The following is an 11,152-nucleotide window of genomic DNA, read 5'->3' as shown; positions in this document are numbered from 1 at the left end:
CTTGCCATGCCAGAAACACATACTCTGTCATTCATAAAAATTGCTAGCTAGAGGTGAAATTAAAACCTACGTTTGCCCTTCGATTGTAGAATTTTAAATTATTCAAGGCGTTTGCGGAGTAAACTGCAAAATATGCTCCTGCATAATCCTCTTACGATGTATAATATGCCGTTTGGTCCCCTTGTAATGAAAGGTATGACAAGAGGGCATACGACAATTCGCAACATTCTGACCAGCATTCATTCTCCCTTTAACGATTTTCACATCGGTCCTATTTTTAAATCCATTAACTCCCAAAATATGGTTCCATTGTTGGAGAGTAGAATTGTCAAGAATTGTTTTATGTGACCTTTTGCAAGGTCGTTTATGGGCACGTCGTTGTCGATCTCACTGCCACGAAAAGAATATACACTCATCGCTCGAACACCACAAGACGCTCACCATGTCCTAGTTGACTCTGGCCCTACGTGATGTAAGTCTCTTGTTTCCTGTGGTGTGGTGTCAAGGATAAACGACGTATGGGAACTCATCTAACCTAGTGTTCAGAAATCTGGTTCAGAAGGTTCGCGGTGGCAGTCTTCGGGTAATCTCTGTCCATATTCCATCTGTCTATTACTCAGTTGCACTCCCTTATTAAACCTACCTTTATTGACTAGTGGATCAGTTTAGAATAGTTTTCCCGTGTGCAACTGATAAACGTTGATCAGTTAATATTTTCACGGGAGTTATTTCGTATCAAACCCAACAAAGCTAATTATGATGTCATGTAGCAATAAACGGTACATACTTTGTTATTAAGGCTCTACATATATTTTATAAACAGCAGGAACGAGACAGTTACTCCCTTCGTCTGACAAAATAATAAAGGTTAACACATCACAGGTCGCCTATTAATATCGTCAAACAGCCATATTCTTCCTCACTGCAGTCCAAATCGTTGGTGCCCGTCGCGGTTGTCGCGTAATCACGGTGCACAAATGAACACTTAAACACATCAACAAATCACTCAATTAATGCCATTTCCGTATTTCCTGGGGGCAGAACCACGGTGTTGGGTGATGCACACAGCCAATAAACACTTGTGCACGGGGTCGTCCGTCCTACCGAAATCCGCCCTACTCCTTTAGCAGTCAACAACTCACTTGTTCGGAGTCCCAAAACTGACACTTTGCCGCACCGGGCGCTTGACTACCGATAGTATCTACTGCGACCTGCAAGATGTATCGTACTGAACACGGAAGAGGCAGTTGGACCCTTACACACTCCGACGATACTTCGGTCGTGTAGTTCTTTTTGTAGGATAAGCGCGTGTTATTCTTGCCACACAGTTGTCCTGAGTCCACCTCGCCAACACTCGTCCAATCTTCATTACGCTACAGGCAACTGTCAGTGCGATTTGTCGGTAGGGTGCTCCCATTCCACTCATCCCAATGATATGACTCTTCTCGAAGACTAAAAGATGGCTGCAAGCTGTACATCGATATCATCTGGGCTTGCTGCGTTTTTATCTCAACCAGAAAATTTCCGGTAAAGTTAGACACACCCAACAACCTTCCTGAAATTACAGGGTTATTCTTTTGTGGAAATAGTTTTTTTTATCTACTGAAAATAACTTCACCAAAGGCTGAAAATTTAATCATCATAACTCATAGGTGAGGAAATACTACAGAGGGGCCGATCAGAGACTTCTCTGCATGAAGTCAGGATAAGAGTTGCATACCTGCGAAGCGTCTCTGACACTAGAAATAAAGTTCACTTATTTATCAACCACGTTTGCAGTTGTCTTCTTCAGCTATGTGTTGGATTCCCTATAACGGCTGCTGAATCAGCTCCTCGTTTGCAGGCCCAGTTGAAGAGTGAGTGACCTCGCGCCGCAGCGCGCTGCCGTCGCTGCTGAGATCCAGCACGAATGATCTCGTACAAGCTGCTGGGGTGTGCTCGACCCCATGTGCCCGACCTCTCTCCGAATTCTATTTTGATCCCTGATGACTCATATCGATCTCCATCTTACTGGCCACGGTGCAGCACCTGGAGGCGCCTTAGAGTTGAACAGGAACGTGAACGCCACGTCGACCTGCAGCCGGTTTCCGCGCTGAGGTTTGGGGCTCTCAGCACTCCGCGATATGTTGTCGGAAGACAGTCACATAATCAGCTATGGTAGGCAGCGAACTGTATGAAGTTCATCAGACAAAGACCGTCATCTCATGTACGTCTTTGGGTGATTCGTAGACGGTTCTGGAGTATCTAGGACATAAATTCGCTACAGTATCGTAATCATAGAATCGAGTGCTATTACTGTGAACGACTTCGATCCCAGTGATCAACTGCTTGAGAGCTGGGGAGCTCGAATATTAAAAGGTAGCTAACGTGAGTTCATGACACGACTCTCGGTTCGTAATGACCGCATGCATCCTTATTCTGCTACACTATGTGAACAAAAGTATCGGCACACCTGGCTGGAAATGACTTACAAGTTCGTGGCGCCCTCCATCGGTAATGCTGGAATTCAATGTGGTGTTGGCACATCCTTAGCCTTGATGACAGCTTCCACTCACGCAGGCATACGTGCAATCAGGTGCTGGAAGGTTTCTAGGGTAATGGCAGCCCATTTTTCACGGAGTGCTGCACTGAAGAGAGGTATCGATGTCGGTCGATCAGGACTGGCATGAAGTCGGCGTTCCAAAACATCCCAAAGGTGTCCTATAGGGCTCAGGTCAGGACTCTGGGCAGACCAGTCCATTACAGGGATGTTATTGCCGTGTACCCATTCGGCCACAGGCCGTGCTTTATGAACAGGTGCTCGATCCTGTTGAAAGATACAATCGCCATAACCGAATTGCTCTTTAACATTAGGAAACAAGAAGGTGCCTAAAACATCAAAGTAGGCCTGTGCTGTGATAGTGCCACGCAAAACAACAAGGGGCGCGACCACAACATAACGCCACCGCCTCCGAATTTTACTGTTGGCCCTACACACGCTGGCAGATGACGTTCACAGAGTATTCGCCATACCCATACCCTGACATCGGATCGCCACATTGTGTACCGAGATTCGTTACTCCACACAACGTTTTTGCACTGTTCAGTCGTCCAATGTTTACGCTCCTTACACCAAGCGAGGCGTCGTTTGGCTTTTACCGGCGTGATGTGTGGCTTACGAGCAGCCGCTAGACCATAAAATCCAAGTTTTTTCACCTCTGGCCTAGCTGTCATAGTACTTGCAGTGGATCCTGATGCAGTTTGGAATTCCTGTGTGATGGTCTGGATATACGTCTGCCTATTACACATTTCGGCCCTCTTCAACGGTCGGTGGTCTCTGTCAGACAACAGACGAGGTCGGCCCGTACGCTTTTGTGCTATACGTGTCCCTTCAAGTCTGCACTTCACTATCACATCGGAAACAGTGGACCAACGGATGTTTAGGAAGTGGAAATCTGGCGTACAGACTTATGACGCAAGTGACACTCGATCACCTCAGCACGTTCGAAGTCTGCGTGTTTCGCGGAGCGCCCCGTTCTGCTCTCTCACGATGTCTAATGACTACTGAGGTCGCTGATATGGAGTACCTGGCAGTAGGTGGCTGCACAATGCACCTAATGTGAAAAACCTATGTTTTTGGGGGTATCGGGATACTTTTGATCACATAGTGTATGTTTGCTTAACAAGTTCTTAACTACTGTGTATGTATAGGAACGGTTTCTTTGGCCATCTTTTACGAGCTAATGAACATGCGCGTCACGTTTCCGTTAGTTTTCTGCCCAGAGCTATTTTCTGCTGAGCTCGGATTCTCTCTCTCTCTCTCTCTCTCTCTCTCTCTCTCTCTGTTGGCGCGCTTAGGCCTGACCCACTAGCGACACACTATTTACTTCCTGGTTCTGTCTCTTTCTCTGACGTGACCATATTTTGCTCGCAGCAAGGACAATGTTTTTTTTTTTTTTTTAATTCTAGTTTTCACCCCCCTACTATTATGTACCGTAACAATACTGATGTATCTGTTTGGTGTTCGTGCGGTAACAAGTTTCATTTTCGTCAGCTCCTTCTGGTTTGTGATCAGTCGAGTTCGTTCGTACATAATATTCCATTACACTAGTTTTACATTTCGGCTCTTAAAATTCGTATTCTCTTCAGACTGTATCCCCAGCAACTGCTCACTTGTGTCATGGTATTTGACTGCCACAGTACTTAGCACAGCAGATGGGACATTACTAATGCAAATAAGCGTACCTGTGGCAACTAGCTGTACCTTGTGATGGGCGTATTTTCATCGCTTCAAGAATTATGTAACAGCCTTCCCAACAGTTTAATATTTCATAAGAATGTATTTAAAATATCAGACGTATTTTTCTTTTCTTTTATGTATTCAATGACTTTGTATACAGGACATAGAAGATGTTTCAGTGTACAATTTGAGGAAGGGAACCAGGGATCGGCGAAGCGAGCTTCAGGAGATAATAGAAATAACATCATAGTACTATGTACTTTTTAATTTACATTAGTTACAGTTAACTGCAAATGCCATCATTGACACACTGAATGTACCATTTGTACTGTATTTTACAAAATGCGCTGAAGCTGACGGCCATCAACCTCAGTGCATTCGTGACATCGGCGAACAAGATTCTGACGCACACTGACAAATATCACTGCTGTGATTCGACTCACATCACAGGCAACTGCAACTCTGGCAACGAAGTCCATCTCTCTATCCACTGGGGTCTCATACACAAATGACTTTAGATATCCTCATGGGAAATAATTACCGGCTCAAAATTCAAATGGCTCTAAGCACTATGTTACTTAACATCGGAGGTCATCAGTCCCCTAGACTTAGAACTACTTAAACCTAACTAACCTAAGGACACCACACACAGCCATGCCCGAGGCAGGATTCGAACCTGCGACTGTAGCAGCAGCGCGGTTCCGTACTGAAGCGTCTAGAACCGCTCGGCCACATCGGCCGGCAAATAATCAAGGGGGTTCACGTCAGGTGGTCTTGCACACCATGGAACTGGACATCCCGTTACAATCTAGCGACCAGGAAATACTTCCTAGTAATCAGGCTCATTCTTCTCGTTTCCTTGCTGGGAATAAAATCTTAAAAGTAAATAAACAACACAGTATCTGTAAATTTGTACTCATATTAGTTGTAAGTAAGCTGCAAAACAGTATTGCTAGACAAAGTGATGGACAAGTTTACCTCTCCTTAAGGTGGCTTCTTCTACCCCAGCTTCCCTACCTCAAATAGTTCGATGGAGCATTCCCTATGCCCTGTTACATTTTTTGCACGCTCTTAAGGAAATACGCTGTATATGGACATGTACAAAGGAAAAAATGTTATTTTATCATATGTAGAATGGTTGGAGACCGTGGCTGTTACATAAAATAAACTGTTGATGGTGAACATCAACCATCCGCAAACTGGCTTTAGGTTACTTTATTTAAAAAGTAGCGTTAGCAGTTTTGTTTTTCTTTTTGTCGCTTCCTCAGCAGACATTTTTTCATGCTCTCATGTATACAAATTATACATTTGTTTCCTGTTAGTTGCCCTAGGATAAACAATCGTTTACAAATTACAAACGTGTAGCCAAAATGGTTGCCCCACATACACTCCTGGAAATTAAAATAAGAACACCGTGAATTCATTTTCCCAGGAAGGGGAAACTTTATTGACACATTCCTGGGGTCAGATACATCACATGATCACACTGACAGAACCATAGGCACATAGACACAGGCAACAGAGCATGCACAATGTCGGCACTAGTACAGTGTATATCCACCTTTCGCAGCAATGCAGGCTGCTATTCTCCCATGGAGACGATCGTAGAGATGCTGGATGTAGTCCTGTGGAACGGCTTGCCATGCCATTTCCACCTGGCGCCTCAGTTGGACCAGCGTGCGTGCTGGACGTGCAGACCGCGTGAGACGACGCTTCATCCAGTCCCAAACATGCTCAATGGGGGACAGATCCGGGGATCTTGCTGGCCAGGGTAGTTGACTTACACCTTCCAGAGCACGTTGGGTGGCACGGGATACATGCGGACGTGCATTGTCCTGTTGGAACAGCAAGTTCCCTTGCCGGTCTAGGAATGGTAGAACAATGGGTTCGATGACGGTTTGGATGTACCGTGCACTATTCAGTGTCCCCTCGACGATCACCAGTGGTGCACGGCCAGTGTAGGAGATCGCTCCCCACACCATGATGCCGGGTGTTGGCCCTGTGTGCCTCGGTCGTATGCAGTCCTGATTGTGGCGCTCACCTGCACGGCGCCAAACACGCATACGACCATCATTGGCACCAAGGCAGAAGCGACTCTCATCGCTGAAGACGACACGTCTCCATTCGTCCCTCCATTCACGCCTGTCGCGACACCACTGGAGGCGGGCTGCACGATGTTGGGGCGTGAGCGGAAGACGGCCTAACGGTGTGCGGGACCGTAGCCCAGCTTCATGGAGACGATTGCGAATGGTCCTCGCCGATACCCCAGGAGCAACAGTGTCCCTAATTTGCTGGGAAGTGGCGGTGCGGTCCCCTACGGCACTGCGTAGGATCCTACGGTCTTGGCGTGCATGCGTGCGTCGCTGCGGTCCGGTCCCAGGTCGACGGGCACGTGCACCTTCCGCCGACCACTGGCGACAACATCGATGTACTGTGGAGACCTCACGCCCCACGTGTTGAGCAATTCGGCGGTACGTCCACCCGGCCTCCCGCATGCCCACTATACGCCCTCGCTCAAAGTCCGTCAACTGCACATACGGTTCACGTCCACGCTGTCGCGGCATGCTACCAGTGTTAAAGTCTGCGATGGAGCTCCGTATGCCACGGCAAACTGGCTGACACTGACGGCGGCGGTGCACAAATGCTGCGCAGCTAGCGCCATTCGACGGCCAACACCGCGGTTCCTGGTGTGTCCGCTGTGCCGTGCGTGTGATCATTGCTTGTACAGCCCTCTCGCAGTGCCCGGAGCAAGTATGGTGGGTCTGACACACCGGTGTCAATGTGTTCTTTTTTCCATTTCCAGGAGTGTATTTCTGTTGGAATGCAACTTAGGTGAAATGTCCTTCTGACGCATTTGTATCAGCAGTTTTCTCACAGGGAAATGCTTTCTCAAGGATTTTTGTATTTTCACAGTCATATAAGTTGCAATGCTTCGTAAGTCACTTTCGTTTGGCCACAAAACGAATTTTCAGTGTGGACCACATGTTTTAGTTCACTGCATACGAAAACAAATACACAATTTCCAAAAATACATGAGTGTCGTAGATGCTACAATGCAATGATACACAGATTTGGTATTTCTTTAGGGGGGAAGTGGGAGGTGGAAGAAAACGTTAATTACTGTAATGTTGGATTAGAATAGTGTCTGACATTAAATATGGTGCAATAAATGCAGACAGAAACGATGAATACGTGGGATTTTGTGCACTGTAGCACTACAAACTTATTTTGTATAAAGATAGAGATACAAGTGTGGGCAAGAAGTGTGTGAAACCCTTATGTGCTATTTGAACATTGATAATGACAATACATTAGAAATTATTAGTATCTAGTGGCATAAATAATACCGACTATTGTAGGTACGAGGGTTGTTTTTTAAGTAAGGGCCGCTTTTATTTTTAAAAAAAGATACAAATTCTTTTGTAAAAAAACTTTTATTTTCTGATTCTACACACTTTTACCTATTTTTCTACATAGTTGCCTTGTTTATTTAAGCACTTGTCATACCGTACATCTAAGTTTTTAATTCCCTCTGCAAAGAATTCGGCCGCCTGCTCCGACAGCCAAGAGTTCACGGCCGTTTTCACTTCATCGTCGCCATTGAAGCGCTGCCCGCCAAGATGGTGTTTCAGGCACCGGAAAAGGTGAAAATCGATAGGAGCAAGGTCGGGGCTGTATGGTGCATGGTCCAAAACTTCCCAGCCAAAAGAATCAATCAAATCCCGAGTGTTTTGAGAGGTGTGAGGCCTAGCGTTATCGTGCAAGAGCAAAACTCCTTTTGTCAGCATGATGCGCCTTTTATTTTGAATTGCTCTGCGGAGCTTGTATAGAGTTGCACTGTAGGCATCTGAGTTGATTGTCGTTCCTCGTGGCATAATGTCCACTAGCAAAACACCGCGCCGGTCGCAGAACACAGTTGCCATAATCTTCGCTTTGACAGCGTCTGTTTGGCTTTGACCTTGACGGGTGAGGTTGTGTGTCGCCATTCCATCGATTTTCTCTTGCTTTCGGGAGTGATATGGGATACCCATGTTTCATCTCCAGTGACAATTTGACTCAACATGTCATCCCCTTCTTCCTCGTAACGAATCAAAAAGTCCAATGAAGTGGCAAATCTCCTCCCTTTGTGGTCCTCTGTGAGGAGTCTGGGTACCCACCGAGAACACAGTTTCTTAAAGTTTAGGTTTTCAGACAAATTTTGTACAAAACCGATCTTGAAACTTGTGTAAATTCCAAAGAATTAGTGGAAATTGTGAATCTTCTGCCCTCACGAATCTTTGTTTCGACTGCAGCGACCAAATCATCAGTGATCACAGAGGGCCGGCCTGAGCGTTGTTCGTCATGGACATTTTGACGGCCATTTTTAAACTCTCTAACCCATTGACGCACTTTACCTTCACTCATTGCATTCAAGCCATAAACATCTGTTAACTGACGATGAATTTCTGCAGCTGATAGGCTTCTCGCGGTCAAAAAACGTATCACTGACCGTATCTCACACGCGGCGGGGCGATTCAATAATCGTAAACATTATAAAGTAGCACAGCGATGCGTACACGTCAGCTACAGAGCTGCAACTTGCATCAGTGTGAACGGGAAGGATGCCGGCAAGTGGCGCGGTGGCTTGTTGCGGCGTCCGTGCGAAGTACGGGACTATACGCGCGAACGGCCCTTACTTAAAAAACAACCCTCGTACATACAATATTATAAGATTTGTTATTTGTTCTGCGGATGGGTGTACAAATATTAATATTCGCTGTTTGGCATGAAACACAAAAGAGAATTAATGTTATTCCCTTAAAATCTGTAATGTTAACCATAGACATCAGTTTAGCATCTTCAGGAAGCCCACCACCACAGATGTCAACATTGACAACTCCATATGTCACCCAAGCCATCACAAAATGTCATATTTAAGAGCCATGGTACACCGAATGCAAAATGTACCTATGAATCACACAGATCAACAAAATGAAATCTGTTCAAATAAAACAACTGCTAACAATAATGGCTATGGTCCACAGAACAGAAGTTCACACAAAATTCGATCCAAAATGAACTGGCCTCCATCAGAAGCCAAACATAAATATATTGCTATTCTACAGGTAGGCCCAATATCACATCAAATTGCATACTTATTTAAAAGGAAGAGTGTTAATACCAGCTTCTCTACTAATAATAAATTACAACAAAAAATGGTCCATGATGTAAATCTTCCCAAAGCCTCCTTCAGTAAATTAGGAATATACAAGCTCCAATGTGATTCACGCCTAAAATTCTACATTGATCAGACAGGTAGAAGTTTTGCGATTAGGTACAAAGAACACCTTGATGCCTTGAGCGTAGGAAACTTGAATACATCTACATTTGCAGCCCACATTGCAGAAGAAAACCACTCAGTGACAAACACTGAAAGCAATATGAAAATATTACGTTTAGCAGAAAAAGGAGCCACTATGAATATATTAGAGGAAACAGAAATACGTATACACAAAAGCACTTCCCCTAATAATATTCTTAATTAACTGACTGAAACATTCCTTTCCCGAAAAACTTTCAGAAAATACTTTCTATGCTCCAATATAAATACTATTTATACATCTATCAGCAGCTCAGGTATCAAAGCTTACTATACTGTATGTACCCCCAATGGTCAGTGCTATTTATGACGCTAAATACTAATCTATTCTACTGTATTAACATCACAGATATCCTAATAGCACACAAGGCTTTCAAACACTTCTTGCCCACACTCCTATCTCTATCTTTATATAAAATAAGTTTGTAATCCCATGTATTTATCGCTTCCGTCTTCATTTAATGCCCCAGATTTAATGTAAAACATTATTTCAGTCTTACATAACAGTAATTTACGTTTCCTCTCTCGCCCTCCAAAAAAACGCCATTTCTTTGTATGATTGCACTGTGGTATCTTTGATACTCATGTACATTGCAAACTGTGTCTTTGTTTTCGTACTCTGTAAATCAAAAATGTGGTGCACAATGAAAATTCATTTTGTGACCGAACGCAAGTGGTTTACAAAGCAGTACTACGTTTGTGACTGAAAATACAAAAATCCTTGAGAGTGTATTTCATTGCAAGATAACAGCAAATACAAATGCGTCAGATGGGCATTTCACCGAAGCTGCATTCCATCGCAGCATTCCAACGTCGCACAACCCTTTTGGTTAATTGTATGCAATTTGTAAATGGTTGTTTATTCTAGGGAAGCTCCCAAGAAACCAATGTATAATTTGTATTGATGAAAGAATGAAAAAAAAGAGTCTGATGATGAACTATAAAAAAAAAAGGTCGAAACCGATAACGGTACTTTTTGAATAAAGTAACCTTAAACCAATTTGTGGCTGGTACACCAACAAAAAATGTTATTTGATATGTGATACTATATTCAGTATAATCATATACATTAACGGTGTATTTCCGAAGTATCAGCTTGGTAGGATGTATCTAACCTGTGTGACAAAAAATTGTGAGCGAGAGAGTGACAGTTGATGTGCGATGGATTCTAACAGTGTGACTAGGATGTGTTAAGATGGAGAGAGGTTGCATCTCCGATTATTGGGGAAAAGCAGTTGCATTTTGTAGGTATAAATTTTGTCGTAATAGTAAAGAGTGGAAGTTGGAATTTCCAAGGGGAAATATTGTTACCTGGAAGTTTTTCGTGCGATTTTGTACTTCAGGGTGGGCCTGAATAGCTTGAAATGGTCTGGCGTGAGTGCAGAAGAAATTTGTAAGACTTCGATTATTTTGTGGAAAGTAGAACAGTTTTAGTAACCGTGGAAGGAGAAGACGCTTTGATCTCAGGGACAGAGTTTCGAAATTGAGAACGTTGTTGTAACTTTACGTGGAGAGATGTGCAGAAGACAGAAACTTCTGGGGAACGGGCGTTTCATTATTCTTGCTGTAAGTTA

The sequence above is a fragment of the Schistocerca nitens genome, chromosome 1, assembly GCF_023898315.1.
Source record: "Schistocerca nitens isolate TAMUIC-IGC-003100 chromosome 1, iqSchNite1.1, whole genome shotgun sequence".
Taxonomy (NCBI): domain Eukaryota; kingdom Metazoa; phylum Arthropoda; class Insecta; order Orthoptera; family Acrididae; genus Schistocerca; species Schistocerca nitens.
This window is presented reverse-complemented; position numbering follows the sequence as displayed.